Here is an 18,944-nt window from a genome sequence, read left to right as displayed (position 1 = left end):
ACGAAGATGCCACATATTCTTCTGAGACGGCGTTATCAGCACCTGACAGATTTTGAATCTCCATTTGGCCAGCTGGATGAATCACGCAATATCCCAATCTGAAAGGGATTTTGATGTGACAGTGGCCCATTGTTGGACTGCATGGGAAAGTGAGGGAGGCATAGTAGTCGTCAAGATTTCTGTTGACCACTTCTGACCACCAATAGAGGATCATCGTTTTGTGCATAAAGCATATTGTAACCCCTTCATCACTACGCTTGCCGTGTAATGGACAGACTGCAATATTCTGTCATGCCCAGCCTCTGGTCGGAGACTAGCAACAACCAGACTTCCTCTAGATGACTGGGTGTTTGTGCAGCCATCGTTTCATCATCATTCCTGCAAGTGGCGAGATTGGACTGAGCAAAGGTTGGAATTTGTACGGGCGCTGATAACCGCGCTGTTGAGCGCTCCCACAAACCAAACACCACCACCACCACCACCACTTGGGGATTACCCTACCCTGCATTGGTCGCCGATAACATCCCAAACTGTTGCTTCTATTGTGATGCCGTGGTTGGGAAGCATGGACTGAGATCGCATTGTGTACAGTAACGACTGGCAGTCCTGCTTTGATATAGATCACCATCATCGGCGAGTATGGCAGCGACTTGCGGAGAGGTTCCATTCTTACAATGTTTTGGAATAATACAGTGGTATTACTCCTGGTCTCACGGTGTGGGGAACCATCAGGCAGAGCTTTAGGTCACGGCTGGTAGTGACTGAGTGTACTCCGATGGCACAACGATATGTCGAGTACAACTTACGTCCTCCTATGTTACCTCTCACACAACAGTATTATGGTGGCCACTTTTCAACATGACAGTACTCATCAATGTAAGGCACTTGTCTCTATGAATAGTCCTGCGAGAAGTCGAAGTACTCCCTTAGCTACCAAAATCTCCAGATCTGAAACTTCCTGGCAGATTAAAACTGTGTGCCGGACCGAGACCCGAACTCGGGACCTTTGCCTTTCGCGGGCGAGTGCTCTACCAAGTGAGCTACCTAAGCACTTGCCCGCGAAAGGCAAAGGTCTCAGTCCGGCACACAGTTTTAATCTGCCAGGAAGTTTCATCTCAGCGCACACTCCGCTGCAGAGTGAAAATCTCATTCTGGATCTCCAAATCTGTCCGACAGTGCGTGGGACCATCTTGGACGTCATTTCTATCTGAGTGCCAGTATCTGGGATATCAAGTACTAGTTACAACAGTTGTGGTCCACCTTACTTGAGGAGAGGATACAGAGTCTTAGTGATAGCCTTCTCAACCGAATCAGTGCATGAATGCAAGCCACGCGCACTCATGTTGATAAAGGGCATCATATTGGTAAGTGGGCTCATACTGCCACGATCTTTGCACATTCGAATCAACTCCGTAGTCACTGAAATAACACATACGCTTTTTGTCAAACAGTGTGTAAGATACCCCTTATTTGCAGATAAGAGGACATTTTATTTTATTTCCAGTTTTGCTATTTCACATGCTTGAAGTGAATACATCAGCTCTATGGTACCTACAGAGTAAGGAGCGAGAGGTAGGTTCCCACGCTGGCTAACAGAGGCGGTTGACCATCTGACGCTTTCGAAGTCAGTGGGATGGGGTGGCGATGCAGAAATCGCTCGTGACATCAGCAAAGAGATACGTAGAGAAACTACATGTATTCTAGCGCGAATCAAGTAATTGTTATTAATAAATACTTGCTATCAAAAGTTGGCTTTAGTCACTCAGACATTACAAGGAGTCTACAGGTCATAAATACTATCTTTCAGAAATTTTACAGTGCCAGGATACGTTGATGTTAATAGTTAAATGAATAACTTTGGCATAACCGAAGATGTACGATCTTACACGAACTAAACCGATTGTACGCTAATGTTACAGACTGGGTGCCAAAGTCAACAGTCGTCGATAGGATCCCTTTAGATCTAGTCTTGGGGTAGACTACGCTCTCATACTATTAATAGTTAGCTTATAATCAGCGTGAAAAAATTCATTTTACTGTGTTTCTTAAATTAACGCACCATACTGGCATCCCGTACGTAAAACGTAGACAGTAGTATTCCACTTCCAGAATCCGACGGCGCTGCTAATGGCCCAGCTAGGGGCATAAAACTACGAGAGCATCACCACATAACAGGTAAGAAGAACACCGATGCGGCGGCTCATGAAGCCAGTTCAAAACGACTGGCTTAACTATCGCAAAACTCGGGTGAGAAAGCGCGGGCAGCGGTACTATATGCCCCTTACACCATCTACGGACGCGCCGGCTAAAGTCACATTTCTGAAGGTTTAGTGCTCCAAGATGCTACTCCAGGCGGGTGTAAAATGAATGTGCTCAACGGAAAAATAATAAAAGTTAAAATGATGATTTGGTTCTGTGTGACTACCCCCTGAAGCAGATCTTAGGATATCTTAATTCTATAAATTACAATCTAAACAGAAATGAATGATGAAGGCAACTAATCCCACTAAATGATAAACGTTGTTCTTTTGTGTATTTTTACTTCAGATTAAAAGCAACCCTTAAAGTACAATTGTCTATATTCCCTAACTAAAATTATTAATCAACTGCCCAATTCCGCCCCTTATTATGACTGCGAGACCTAATATCAATAAAGCGAAATGACGGACATCATCTACGTACCAAACACTAGAAGACACTACTTTCAAAGATGATCTACGGTGGTGTGGAACCTGAATGGAAATAAACTAACGTGATTATAGCTGTTTCGCTTTCATAGCCATAATAAGCCGAAGCAATTTGCGATATCACCATATGTATTGCGTCCGTTGCGTCGAAGTGATGGTTCTCGTACTCGTCTGCGACGATGGAAGAACTCCAGCCAAAAATAACTCTTTCAAACACTAGAAGGTGGTCCTCTGATATATTCTGTCTTCTCCTCTCTGTGTTCTACAGACGAGAAACGCGATCTCCCAACCGCAAGGACAGAGTACAGATAACGTCTCAACGTACGTACAGAAAAAGTGCTCTCAATTACTGAACGGTGCATACTCAACGACGAATTCCAACCCGGAGGGGAAGTCCAGAATCGTATAGGTTCACTACAGAACAACTATAAACTCTCCTGAGAGCAAAGACATCAAGTCCGTCTGTGCCAATAAAACTGATATCGAGCGGCCATCACATATGGGCGCTCACAACGGAAGACTATGTATCTCCACCGCTGGCCTCCAAGCAAGGCTCAGCTCCCCAGCATCGTAATTCCGAAAACGAATCATATTCCAGAAACCACGGAATATTCTCCCTCTCTACAGATTCTTCCGAACGTCGACCAACCAGATTTTAGTCTTTTGTCGTCCAGCGCGGAAAGTTTGCGAGGAAATACCTATGCTCGTACAGTGGTACACTTCTGAGTAAAATGCCTTGGAAATACCCCAGCCGACGTGGTTTCTGAGGTGCCGCTTCTTCGTTCCTCTCACCTGCGTCCAAGATTTGCAAAGTTCGGAAGTATTATCGGGTTATCCTCCCGGCCCTGTTACAATTGCGGCCGGTCGCGACTCTATTGTGCCCTAGTGCTCATGTGTCTCAACGTCTCGCTACTTCCTGTGTTTAAGCAGGACCAACACACCTGTGCGGGCCTTCCACCCAGGGCTTCAGTTCTGCCTGACGTTTCACTTCCACTGGCGTTCCAACCTCTACTAGCATAGGCAATCATTCATTACGCTGTTTTTATAATAAAGACACTCCCTCACCATTCATGCAATAAGCGTTAACAATTACTTGCAAGGCGTACGTGACAATGTCAGTCTCCTCTAAATGTTCATATATACGATGTACAACCTATCAAACGATATCTAATTGTGGTTGTAGTTCACGGCAAAGTATGTGGGTGAGTGCTTGTAAGGTGCAAAATTATAGCCACCTTACAGTGCAAGAGAGGGGGTTCTTGCAAGTGCATCACTGTTTCTAGACTTGAACCTAATTTTCATGCTGGAAATTAGGATGTGAGTTGCTTCCACAGGCGCACCTGTACCTCTGCGCAAGCACTCACACTGTGACATCACGCTTCCCCCTTTCATGTAGGTCTCACAAGGGAACCTCCCCATCGCACACCCCTCAGATTTGGCACAGTGGATAGGCCTTGAAAAACTGAACCCAAATCAATCAAGAAAACAGGAAGAAGTTGTGTACAACTATGAAAACAATAAACAAAATATACAAAGTGAGTAGTCCATGCGAAGATAGGCAGCTCCTCAGCGCTACGGTGCCGTGGTTAGCGTGAGCAGCTGCGGAACGAGAGGTCCTTGGTTCAAGTCTTCCCTCGAGCGAAAAGTTTAATTTTTTATATAACTTCGCTCTCCAAAATTCCAGGACATGTTCAGATTTGCTTAGACATATGCAGGATTTGACGGTCTACACACAGAAAAATTTGAAAACGTCAAAAACATATGTTTTCACAGAGCACAGGGAAAACTGTGCGACTCTGAAACTGTTGCATTCATTTGTTGCAGTTTATGTGACAAACTCTTATGTTTTCATCACTTTTTTGGGAGTGATTATCACATCCACAAGAAAACCTAAATCGGGCAAGAAAGAGGAATCTTTTTACCCATTCGCCAAGTGTGCAAGTTAGGTGGGTCGACAACATATTCCTGTCATGTGACACCCATGCCGTCACCAATGTCATATAGAATATATCAGACGTGTTTTCCTGTGGAGGAATCGGTTGACCTATGACGTTGCGAACAGATGTTTTCAGTTACCATTGGGGAGGAACGTCCTTTCGTCTACTAATCGCACGGTTTTGCGGTGAGGTCGCAAAACACATACACTAAACTTATTACAGTGAACAGTGAACTTATTACAGTGAACAGTGACGTCAATGAATGAACGGACAGGTCATAACTTTGCGAAAATAAAGAAAATAAACTTTTCATTCGAGGGAAGACTTGAACCAAGGACCTCTCGTTCAGTAGCTGCTCACGCTAACCACGGGACCATGGCGCTCCTGAGCTCACATTATCCTTGAAGTTGCCTATTTTGTGCATGGACTACTCAGTTTGTATATTTTGCTTATTTTTTCATAGTTCCACAGAACCTCTTCCTTTTTTCTCGATTGACCTGTGTTCAGGTGTTCAAGGCCTATCCACTGTGCCAACTTATAACTAAATCTGAGGAGGGTGCGATGGGAGGTTCCCTTGTAATTACTAACGATAATTGCATCTTCCACTGGTGCAAAGCGTGATATGGAAAGATAGACGAAGACTTAGAGCAGCGAATGGCTGTAAGATGTGATGTTGGGGAATATGACATTGCACGTTCACCTCCGGCTGGGATCGTGTAGCAGCGAGAGTGATCGGCGGCCGCAGCCGTAAATCCTGTCGTTGTTTACGTGGCATGGCGCTCAGTGCGACGCCGTCGCTCACCGACGTCTCGCTGATTTACGACTCAGGGCGGACGCCACTGGGAACGCGTCTCTAGCTGCGACCGCGTCGCCGCTGGTATCCATCATCGAAAACGGAGATCCGCTGTCCTGACACGAGACGTCCCGTAAAATAACACTGAAATACACGCCATGTCGAAAAACTGCGGGTCAAAACTCGTGACGGTAATAGGCCAATATTTGGAGGATACCCTTGCATCAGAGGACTGTGAAATGCGAATGTCCTCATCAGACAACTCGTGTAATGATACAATGTAGGATCTGTGGTCATAAAAGGCATCTATCCAGCACTACGAGGCATATTCGGAAAGTAAAGTCCGATTAGGCGCGAAATGGAAATAACTGTGAAAATACGATGGAACGTCGCACAGACGTTTAGCGTGTCTGTCGTTCGCTTCACGTTGCTCTTTCCAGTTCAGAGGGAAAAGTGCTGACGTAGAAATGCGTAAAACAACAGCGTCTCCCGCCAAGTATGTGGATATGGTAAGGGATTTCGCCTGAAGCTATGTAGCCCACTTAACATAAATGTCGTGAGTTTCTTTCTTCAAGACAATTTTCAGCTGTATTTTGCAGCGGCAATGAAGACGCTCTGCAGCGCTTTCGACGGGAGGTGTTTGATCACCCACAATACAGCCCTTAAATGGCTCCCTCCGTTGTTCATCTCTGCTCAGTCCGCCCCTGGTAGCTGAGTGGTCAGCGTGACAGAATGTCAATCTTAAAGGCCTGGGTCGGAGATTTTCTCCGCTCAGGGACTGGGTGTTGTGTTGTCCTAATCATAATCATTTCATCCCCATCGACGCTTAAGTCACCGAAGTGGCTTCAAATCGAAAGACTTGCACTCGGCAAATGGTCTACCCGACGGGAGGCCCTAGTCACACGACGTTCACATTTATCTCTGCTCACATGAACCGCTGGCTACGAAAACAACATTACAGCACAAACAACGAAAGGCAGACCAGACGGTGTCTGAGTCGGAGCGGCGACTATTTCGAGAGGTAACTGGAAGGTGTGGCTAACTTTTGTGAATAATTTTTTTTATTTTCAAAGTTGCTTTTATTTCGCTACCGAATCCGATCTTACTTCCCGAACAGCTCCCGCAAAAAACACACCCACACACACACACACACACACACACACACACACACACACACACACACACACACACACACACATTGTGTGTGTTGACTGGGTTCTGGACGACGACTAACGTATGACTAGTTTCTAGCGTTTGGTTAAGTGCAAGTGGTAAATAAAAGGCATTGAGATCTCGCAGGAGAAGGAAATCTTCTCTTTACAAAATATTTATTTAAATTATAATCACTTTTTTAATATAATACGCTTTTATGTAGGAATAAAAAGTATAAAATTTTTCATGGCTTCTTGCAGGTGCCCAACCCTTTACAGGTAGTTCTGAAGATCTATGATTATGAATTTTTATTAGTTATGAAAATATAAAATTGTTTAGGCCTTTGTGGCCACTTGTTCACGAACTGCATGTCAGGTTCTCTATCGAATTCTACGGCCAATATAAATGTAGGCTTCCGCCGCCATTGTCACATACAATAACATTTTTCTGGGTTTGTGACCGCACTGGCAATATACAGGGTGTTTCAAAAATAACCGGTATATTTGAAACGGCAATAAAAACTAAACGAGCAGCGATAGAAACGCACCGTTTGTTGCAATATGCTTGGGACAACAGTACATTTTCAGGCGGACAAACTTTCGAAATTACAGTAGTTACAATTTTCAACAACAGATGGCGCTGCAAGTGATGTGGAAGATACAGAAGACAACGCAGTCTGTGGGTGCGCCCTTCTGTACGTCGTCTTTCTGCTGTAAGCGTGTGCTGTTCACAACGTGCAAGTGTGCTGTGGACAACATGGTTTATTCCTTAGAACAGAGGATTTTTCTGGTGTTGGAATTCCACCGACTAGACACAGTGTTGTTGCAACAAGACGAAGTTTTCAACGGAGGTTTAATGTAACCAAAGGACCGAAAATCGATACAATAAAGGATCTGTTTGAAAAATTTCAACGGACTGGGAACGTGACGGATGAACATGATGGAAAGATAGGGCGACCGCGTACGGCAACCACAGAGGGCAACGCGCAGCTAGTGCAGCAGGTGATCCAACAGCGGCCTCGGGTTTCCGTTCGCCGTGTTGCAGCTGCGGTCCAAATGACGCCAACGTCCACGTATCGTCTCATGCGCCAGAGTTTACACCTCTATCCATACAAAATTCAAATGCGGCAACCCCTCAGCGCCGCTACCATTGCTGCACAAGAGACATTCGCTAACGATATAGTGCACAGGATTGATGACGGCGATATGCATGTGGGCAGCATTTGGTTTATTGACGAAGCTTATTTTTACCTGGACGGCTTCGTCAATAAACAGAACTGGCGCATATGGAAAACCGAAAAGCCCCATGTTGCAGTCTCATCGTCCCTGTATCCTCAAAAAGTACTGGTCTGGGCCGCCATTTCTTCCAAAGGAATCATTGGCCCATTTTTCAGATCCGAAACGATTACTGCATCACGCTATCTGGACATTCTTCGTGAATTTGTGGCGGTACAAACTGCCTTAGACGACACTGCGAACACCTCGTGGTTTATGCAAGATGGTGCCCGGCCACATCGCACGGCCGACGTCTTTAATTTCCTGAATGAATATTTCGATGATCGTGTGATTGCTTTGGGCTATCCGAAACATACAGGAGGCGGCGTGGATTGGCCTCCCTATTCGCCAGACATGAACCCCTGTGACTTCTTTCTGTGGGGACACTTGAAAGACCAGGTGTACCGCCAGAATCCAGAAACAATTGAACAGCTGAAGCAGTACATCTCATCTGCATGTGAAGCCATTCCAACAGACACGTTGTCCAAGGTTTCGGGTAATTTCATTCAGAGACTACGCCATATTATTGCTGCGCATGGTGAATATGTGGAAAATATCGTACTATAGTGTTTCCCAGACCGCAGCGCCATCTGTTGTTGAGAATTGTAACTACTGTAATTTCGAAAGTTTGTCTGCCTGAAAATGTACTGTTATCCCAAGCATATTGCAACAAACGGTGTATTTCTATCGCTGCTCGTTTAGTTTGTATTGCAGTTTCAAATATACCGGTCATTTTTGAAACACCCTGTATATAAAACTACCGACAGAACAGACACCACTCATGTACAGTAACGGAAAAAAAGATCACAACACACAGAAGGAGTTGTGTGACAGAAACGAAAGTTGGTAGGCGTCTTTCTACATTTGAAAGATGTTTATTCAAATTCCGCACCAGTGGCACAAAAGTGCCGCTAGTATTGCGAATATGAAGTATAAAATCTATTTTACTTTAAATACACGTTGTTACGGTCGTCAGCGTTTGTTACCTTTGAGATTGGGCGTGGTGAATCGATTTTAGCCTTTAAGGCGACAAAGGCTCCATTGTAAATACCTCACTGAGTTTGAACGAGGTAATAACTGAGCTACGAGAAGCCGGATGTTCCTTCTACGATATCGCAGAAAGACTTGGCAGGAATGTAGGCATTCTACATGATTGGTGGAAGCAGTGGTCACGAAAATGTACGGTCGCAAGAAGCTCCCGAGCCAGACGGCCTGTAGCGTTCATACCACTGACCCCAAAACACCGCCGTTTGGTCTTGAGTGGTGTCAAGCGAGAGCTCATTGGAGGGCTGGTTGGAGATCTGTTGTGTTTTATAGTGAAAGCTGGTTCTGCCTCGGTGTCAGTAATGGCAGTGTGTTGGTTAGGAGGACAGTTGAGGGCTTGCAACCGAACTGTCTGCTAGATACACTAAACCTACACCTGGAGTTATGGTGTTGGGTACGATTTCGGATGACAGCAGAAGCAGTCCCGTGGTTTTACTACCAAAACAAAATTTTACCTCAATTTCGTCCATTTGCGTTGCCATTCATGAAAAGCGTTCCAGGGGGGATTTTCCAACAGGATAATACTCCCCCACGCCACTGCTGTAACCCAATATGCTCTACAGAGAGTATCGACGTGTCGCCTTTGCTTGCCCGATCACCAGGTGTCTCCAATAGAGTACACATGGAACACCATCAGACAACAACTCCACCGTCATTCACAATCAGCAGCCTCTGGATCATGGGGCCCCGGATTCGATTCCCGGCGGGGTTGGGGATTTTCTCTGCCCGGGGACAGCATGTTTGTGCTGTCCTTATCATTTCATCATCACCATCACTATCACCATCATCATTATTCGTGACAATGGCTTGATTGGACTATGTTAAAAATTGCACTGTGAAAAACAGGGGGTCTTTGTAAGGGCGCTGATGACCGCGCAGTTGAGCACCCCACAAACCAAACATCATGATCATGATCATCATCATCATCATCATCATCATCATCATCACAATCAGAATTAAGCGGTTCTGTATTGAGCTACCAAATGCAACTGGCATGGAATTCCATCCCACAAACTGGCATCCGGCACTTGTAGAACATACAACCGGCCCAGGCGAGGTATAAAGCTTCGTGTCGTGCAGTCATTAAGTGCATATGAGTGGTCCTTCCTCTCGGAAAGCCCATATCGATGATATTCTTTAAATAGTTCGCACGTTGAGACTTGTTGATGGCCCAGCATTGAAATCTGCAGCAATTTGAGGAAGGGTTGCACTTTTGTCACGATGAACGATTCTTTTCAGTCGTTTTTGGCCCCTTTCTAGCAGGATCTTTTCCCGGCCGCAGCGATGTCGGAGATTTAATGTTTTACCGGATTTCTGATATTCACGATATTCTAAATTCCTTATATTCTACATTCCGTTACATCAAAAGAACTTTGCGTACCTGTTAAAGCTCTTCAAATGACGACTACGTAAACTGCAAATTGATGTGGCATTTGGATGCAAGACTTTGTTTGTGGATGAAGAATCGCTTACAAATCATGAGGACATCAGTCTAAGGAAATCTTCGAACCAATGATTAGTAGCAATCCACTCTGTCTTAAGAGACCGGATGTCCATAACGTTCCGTTATCATTTCAAATCATCATTGCTCAGATATTTCTAGATTATTGTGGTTTGTTGTAAAATTTGCCGGCCGCGGTGGCCATACGGTTCTAGGCGCTGTAGTCCGGAACCGCGCGACTGCTATGGTCGCAGGTTCGAATCTGCCTCCGGCATGGATGTGTGTGATGTCCTTAGGTTAGTTAGGTTCAAGTAGTTCTAAGTTCTAGGGGACTAATGACCTCAGGTGTTAAGTCCCATAGTGCTCAGAGACATTTGAATTATTTGTAAAAGCTTAGCAGCTCTCAATGTGCCCACATTTGGATGGTTGCATTCAATATTCCGGCGGTTATACAGGTTTTTAATGTACCAGCATTTCACATTTACAATGGCGCTTACCCATTACGCTGTGGTCTTACAATGTTAATTCTTTAAATATGTTACCGAGGCAAATGTATTCTCGAAATTTCGTTAATCTAAATAATTTTTTTCAGTCAGTGTACATTTCCGTAGCCAATGAGATTATTGGTTTACATATACATCTACGTCTACATGCTTACTCTGCAAATCACACTTAAATGCCTGGTGGAGGGTTCACCGAACCACCTTCACAATAATTCTCTATTATTCCACTCTCGAACACCGCGCGGAAAAAAAACCAACACCTATGCCTTTCCGTGCGAGCCTGGCGGCGGGTTCCTCGAACCAACTTCACAATAATTCCCTATTATTCCACTCTCGAACAGCGCGCGGAAAGAAACGAACACCTATGTCTTTCCGTGCGAGCTCTGATTTCCCTTATTTTATTACACTACTGCCCATTAAAATTGCCACACCAAGAAGAAATTCAGATGATAAACGGATGTTCAATGGACAAATATATTGTACTAGAACTGGCATGTGATTACATTTTCATTCAATTTGGGTGCATACATCCTGAGAAATCAGTACCCAGAGCAACCACCTCTGGCCGTAATAACAGCCTTGATACTCCTGGGCATTGAGTCAAACAGAGCTTGGATGGCGTGTACAGGTGCAGCTGCCCATGCAGCTTCAACACGATACCACAGTTCATCACGAGTAGAGACTGGCGTATTGTGACGAGCCAGTTGCTCGGCCACCATTGACCAGACGTTTTCAATTGGTGAGAGATCTGGAGAATGTTCAAAATGGTTCAAATGGCTCTGAGCACTATGGCACTTAACGTCTGTGGTCATCAGTCCCCTAGAACTTAGAACTACTTAAGCCTAACTAACCTAAGGATACCACACACATCCATGCCGGAGGCAAGATTGGAACCTGCGACCGTAGCAGTCGCGCGGTTCCGGACTGAGCGCCTAGAACCGCTAGACCACCGCGGCCGGCCTGGTGTGTGGGCTGGCTAGGGCAGCAGTCAAACATTTTCTTCTGTATCCAGAAAGGCCGACAGGACGCCTTTGCTTTAACGGTGTCCACCTCAAATCCTGTATCATGTCGCCTAACTTACGGGATCTGCAAGGTTACGGAGAACTCTTCGTGAAGTCACGAGTGCTACCTGTCAGATGTCGCAGGCTGTGTGTCCAGTAGGGTTCAGCTCAGGGTACCTACCTATCCAGGCTTCTTAAATGAGAGCTCTCAGGTGACGGAACTAGAGGATAGCCGTTTGGCGGCGAGTCGGTAATGAGGATGGCGGTGGACGGTGCGTAAAACAGCGGAGCCGGAGTCCCGGCAGAGGCGCAGGTGGTGCGGGCGCTGAAGGCGCGGCACTCAAGCCGCCTGAATTAGTAAGCAGGCTGTCGCCGGCTGCATACTTCATACCGCCAACGCCGCCGCCGCTGGCCCGTGGGCGACGCTCCCAGCACTTCGCACGCCCACACCTCTTCCGAGGACGTTCTTTGGAGCTCGCCACTTTGGGAAGAGCGTCGCTCATTGTGTGGCTGGTGGAGGCGGATTAGGAAGCTGAACGAAAAATGACTGAATAATTAATTTGGCTATCCGTTTTTCTCGTTTTCCTAAAAATGGCGATATTAAATGTCACTTGAGAATCTTCTGCTGTCCCGACCGCGCCGACATCAGGCTCCTTCACATCTAGTGACAGTGAAAGGGTACAGTACCACCCGACATTGAAAATAGGTACAACATTCTTCGTTATTATTGTCAGAACAACATATTTTTTGCAATAATAACTCAATTTCACTTAATACACCGAAGCCGGATACCAGTGTAGGAAAGGACAATTTATTTATTTAATTGATCACATGTGCACTTCCACAAAGTAACCTTGGTTGGTCGTTCGGTCGGTCTTCTCATCGGACGACGTATATTTGGTTTCCGACCGATTCGGGTTCTCTGTGTGTGTCGATTTGTCATTCGTCCTGGTTGTTCTACAGAGATTGCTTTTACGATTGTTCGAGTTCTTGTGGAAGTGTTTTCGTGGAACAGTGTCTAGCTTGTGTAATTTCGACTGAGCAGTTATGTTAGTGCTGTCAGCGTATTGAGTAGGCAGTCGGTCGGTTGGGACAGAGCAGCGAGGAAGTCTCCACGGCGAGGTCAGTAGTGTAGTGTTCCGCAGTGTGTTTTCCTCGTCGTGTTGACGCTGCCCGTACCAACATCCTTTGGTGTTGTTCATATTTTCGAGTGGTTATTGTGCCTTGGCTGTTTTTAGACGCTAATTTTGAAGACGTAGTGCAGCTGATATCTTCGTCCTCGGCTGATACCCTTGTCTATGACGAACACTCGTCGTCGAGGACAACATACTGGGTTCTATTCGAGCCACTCATATCTGTGAGTTTATTCCATATGCTCGTGCCTTCGTTAACAGTTTGCAGCATCGTATCAAACGCGTTCCGGAAATATAGAATATGTCTGTTGTCCTTCATCCATAGCTCGCAGTATACCATGTGAGAAAAGGCCAAGCTGAGTTTCGTATGAGCGGTGCTTTCTAAAACCATGCTGATTCGTGGACATAAGGTTCTCAGTCTCAAGGCAGTTTATTACATTCGAACTGAGATTCTGCAGCAAACCGAAATTAGGAACAGCCTGTTGCAGGTAAATAACGGATACTGCTCACCAACACAGTCAAGAGACTGGCAAAACTCGTCCTGTTGCATGTCAAATGCAACAAATTACGGACATAATTTTGAATACATTACATGTATTCACAATTGCGAATAGGGCCAACCATCAGCTGTAGAATGGAATGACGAAACTGAAAATTTGGGTCGGATCGGAACTCGAACCCGGATTTCCCGCTTATGGCGAGCGGTCGCCTTACCATTTCTGTTTTTTTTTTTTTTTTTTTTTGTCTCATTTTGTTCGCTTTTGTTCGTTGCATCTGCTCGGGGCGGACGTCGTAAGGCATCCGTTAAGTTCGTTGTCGATCGATTAGCTCAGGTTTTTATTACAGAGGGCTGCTAATCCTCTGAGCTATCGTGCCAGCAAACCATTGAGCTATCCGTACACGACTCATGGGCAGACCCAGACTTCCATATGTCGTCAACCATGTGTCAACAACGTGTACTCGTACATCCGTTATGTTATACATTTGTGGTGTTGGACAACTCCTGAGGAGCTACACTGCGCGCAGTCTGCGTACTTCAAACTCGGAGGCGCTTGATCAAACCATAATCACAGGCGCCTTTTTTATATTGAAAATTTAAAATAAAGTTTAAAGTACGATCAGTCATAATCCCCAAAATCCTTTGTTCGTCCTTTCATTGCCTCGAAAAAATCCAAACATCGCCTATTTTTTGCTTATTTGAATGATAAAAATCGTTCAAATGGCTCTGAGCACTATGGGACTCAACATCTGAGGTCATCAGTCCCCTAGAACTTAGAACTACTTAAACCTAACCAACGTAGGGACATCACACACAACCATGTCCGAGGCAGGGCTCGAACCTGCGACCGTAGCGGTCTCGCGATTCCAGACTGAAGCGCCTAGAACCGCTCGGCCACAGCGGCCGGCATTTGAATGATAACCTGGCCTTAAGCGAATTGCGGAAACCATGGATAACCTGGATGGGTGGAAGGCGAACTGAAACCTCTTCTTCGCAAAAGGGAATTCAGCGTCTTGTGCTATTTCCTTCACTTCAGCTTCAGTTTGTTATTGTCAGTGGATGTTTACAGTCGAGAAGCGGGCACTGCCAGCACGAAGTGCAGTTTACCGAAGTTCATTCCCGAAGGAGTGTGCATCAAGTGAGACGATGATCTCTCTTATCACGACAGCAGCAAAGCTCTGGAGCTGGTGGTCGTTCGCACCGTTTCCGGCGAAGTAACGATACTGGAAACGTGTCTCCGTGGCGACGTGGGCGCAGTTTTACAGCTTAGCTGCACTCAATGTCCGGCTATGGCTCCTAAGATCGCCTCGAGATGGCGACATGCTGCCGAAAGGGGCCGGAAATCCCACGGCTGCGTCGTAACTGCCAGAGGCGTAAAATGTCCGACAAATCTCAACAGCGGACGCTTCGATTGCACGACGTCGGTGGATTAATTCGAGGCCTAAACGATAAGGATAAAATAAGAACATTTGCTGGTAATGTCTTTTCATGGGCGGATCTATCTGACGTATGACGTGCAAAATGTTCGAGGAATCTCAGCATCGCGCGAAACGCTTTCAGGATGTAGGACGATTAATTTGTGAGCGCAACGTTATCTGATTTCGACGTTAGTTTACGTATACTATACTATACTCTTCTCTCTGCGAATCAGTTTCTCCTTTGCAAAGCACGTACGTAATTTGTGGCGTGTTTCACTTCAGGAGATAATAAAAATATAAACAAGGAAGGATGTAAAAGCCTTTTGTTTAAATATGATATCGATATATATCGGCAATATATTTTATCCTGACGTATCGATATATCAATATCAAAATGGCAACATCGAGTGCCGATATTTTTATTTTATATTACTTTTTTCAGAATTTTCGGTAAATATTTGAAGTTGTTCTCTTGGAACTGTAGTAGAACATAATTTTACTTTCACTGTGTGGAGGGGTCTTGCTACATTTTGAGCTTTCAATACATCCAACCTTTCTCCTGGACTGTGTGAAGCAAATTTAAGCGGCACAAAAGAAGAAATCCGACTGCACAGTGGTGGGAGTTGAGAATGGAATAACAATTTTTCGATGTTGTGAAGAAATAGAACACCAGTTCCGTTGGGGAAAAAAAATAAAACAAAAAAAATTAACGCAACTAGTCTGAAATTTCTTCACATCGGCAGTCTTCAAAACAGATGCCGAAAATGATGAACAAAAATTGACCTCATGGTGGACGGAGCCGTGATGTAATCGGCGCTTGGCGCTACCAAAAGCTTAACGCCATTTTGACACTACAGCTGCCGGGTCGCTGGCGTTGACAGAAACGAAAAAACAGCAAGTGGGCATGAAGTGTTCCGGACAATGTGTTCCGATGTGTTACGAAACCGAACGACGGACCCATCGGACACCTCTTATTGTGCCACTTACATGCAGTTATACTATGTCTATCCGGACACCCCCAAAAACATACTTTTTCATATTAGGTGCATTGTGCTGTCACCTAATGCCAGGTGCTCCATATCAGCGACCTCAGCAGGCATTAGACATCGTGAGAGAACAGAACTGGGCGCTCCACGTAACTAACGTACTACGAACGTGGTCCGGTGATTGGGTGTCACTTGTGTCATACGTCTGTACGCAAGAATTCCACACTCCTAAACATCCCTAGGTTCACTGTTCCCGATGCGATAGTGAAGTGGAAACGTGAAGGGACACTTACAGCACAAAAGCGTACAGGCCGATCTCATCTGTTGACTGGCAGAGACCGCCGACATTTGAAGCGGGTCGTAATATGTAATAAGCAGACGTCTATCCAGACAATCACACAGGAATTCCAAACTGCATCAGGATCCACTGCAAGTACTATGACAGTTAGGTGGGAAGTGAGAAAACTTGAATTTCATGGTCGAGCGGCTGCTCATAACCCACACATCACGCCGGTGAAGGCCAAGGAGAGTAAACATTGGACGATTGAACAGTGGAAAAACGTTGTGTGGAGTGACGAATCACGGTACACAATGTGGCGATCCGATGTCAGGGAGTGTGTATGGCGAATGCCCGGTGAACGTCATGCGCCAGCGTGTGTAGATCCAACAGTAAAATTCGGAGGCGGTGGTGTTATTGTGTGGTCGTGTTTTTCATAGATGGGGCGTGCACTCCTTGTTTTGCGTGGCACTAACACAGCACAGGATTACACTGATGTTTTAAGCACCTTCTTGCTTCCCACTGTTGAAGAGCAATTCGGGGATGGGAATTGCATCTTTCAACACGATCGAGCACCTGTTCAAAATGCAGGGCCTGTGGCGGAGTGGTTACGCGACAATAAAATCACTGTAATGGACTGGCCTGTGTAGATTCCTGACGTGAATCCTATAGAACACATTCTGGGTGTTTTGGAACGCCGACTTCGTGCGAGGACTCACCGACCGACATCCATATCTCCCCTCTGTGCAGCACTCCGTGAAGAATGGGCTGACATTCCCCAAGAAATCTTCCAGCACCTGATTGAACGTATGCTTATGAGAGTGGAAGCTGTCATCAAGGCTAAGGGGGGGGGGGGGGGGGTGGCGCAACACCATATTGAATTCCAGCATTACCGATGGAGGACGCCACGAACTTTTAAGCCATTTTCAAATGGTTCAAATGGCTCTGAGTGGGGACTTAACACCTGAGGCCATCAGCCCCATAAACGTATAACTACTTAAACCTAACCAACCCAAGGCCATCACACACATCCATGCCCGAGGCAGGATTCGAACCTGCGACTGTAGCAGATGCGTGGTTCCGGACTGACGTGCCTAGAACCGCTCGGCCACCGCCTCCGGCAAGCCATTTTCAGCCAGGTGTCCGGATACTTTTGATCACATAGTGTGCCTTTGATAGCAAAGTGGTTTTCGCCAAGAGTGAACATGCATGCTTTTCCTTTCTTTTCTTGCTCTGAGGGGTATGTGCAGGCTGCTAGCTTCTTGATGTACAGAATATCTAATAATAAATTAATACTTAAGTATAAAGCTCTGAAACTGGCAGTAAATTTACCATGTGCAGCCGATATTTTTATAGGCAGGTAAGTCGATAACGATATTTTTTGATTATCGATACATAGGATTCCCGATATTTTAAAAAAATATGAACAGTCATATCAGTTACGACGGCACTGGGCGCGGGATCACAGAGATCGGACAGTAGATTTAATGACAACGGGTCGCCTGGTCGGATGTATCATGTTCCTTGTTGCACCTGGTCGATGGTCGTGTCCGGATACGGCACCATGCCTGCGAATGGCTGCTCGAAACATCGAAGACAACATTGCAGCCGTGGACTACGTTCGCATTAACGCGGTTCCCTTCATACCTGATGCCTTCCCCGACGGCGATGGCATCTTCGAGCGGGATAAATGTCCGTGTCACAAGGCCAGAGTCGCGTTACACTGGTTTGACGAGCACGATAGTGAACTATCGTTGATGTTTTGGCCATCAAGTTCGCTTTACCTGAACCTGACTCAACGAGTCACTACCGCACGCCTGCTACGCGCCCACTAACACCAACTCATAACTTACGAGAACTGCGTGACTAGAGCGTAAACTTCTGATCTCACATACCTCCGGTAACCTATAAACGACTTGTCGAATGTATGCCAGCCATGCTGTGCTGTATTGCGCTCCAGAGGAGGACCAACTCGCTTTTAACGAGGTAGTCATATTGTTTTGGCAAATCAGTGTTTATTGCTTCAAGGAAAATTTTGGCTTTTACCTAGAGGTACAGATTTATGATTTTGTGAATGTGCTAGGCAAACTGCCCGTTGGACAAGATTTTTACTTTTTTTGTATTCTTAAAATAATGGAGTACTCATGGAAGTAGGCTGTTTTAAGTTTTTATGTTGGTAACGCCACGAACTGCTCGGTATGAAAGTCCTCTACTGCGCTGTGTGCAGTCTGTGGCATTGTTGGAATATTCGCTAGTGTCGTGTTGGGCAGGCAGTTGGCTGTGAACAGCGCGTGGCATTGGGCAGTTGAGGTGAGCCGCCAGCAGTGGTGGATGTGGGGAGAGAAATGGCGGAGTTTTGAGAGCGGATGATCTGGACGTGTGTCCATCAGAGACAGTAAATTTGTAAGACTGGATGTCATGAACTGATTATATATATAATGACTTTTGAATACTACATTAAGGTAACTACATCGTTTGCTCTCTATCAAAATCTTTCATTTGCTAACTTATGCCTATGAGTAGCTAGTGCCTTCAGTAGTTAGAATCTTTTATTTAGCTGGCAGTATTGGCGCTCGCTGTGTTGCAGTATTTTTTGAGGTAAGTGATTCATCAAAGGCATTGTTAGTCAGGGCCATTCATTTGTAGGGGTTATTGAAAGTCAGACTGGGTTGCGCTAAAAATTTTGTGTCACTTTAGTGATGATCAGAATAAATAAAGAGAGAACTGTCTGTGTACGTTCAGCACTCTCTTTGAAGTTTAGAAGGTAGGGGTAAATGCAGGAAGAAAAATGCTATTTAC

This window comes from Schistocerca gregaria, chromosome 7 (assembly GCF_023897955.1).
Source record: "Schistocerca gregaria isolate iqSchGreg1 chromosome 7, iqSchGreg1.2, whole genome shotgun sequence".
NCBI classification, from domain to species: domain Eukaryota; kingdom Metazoa; phylum Arthropoda; class Insecta; order Orthoptera; family Acrididae; genus Schistocerca; species Schistocerca gregaria.
Note: the sequence above shows the minus strand (reverse complement) of the source record.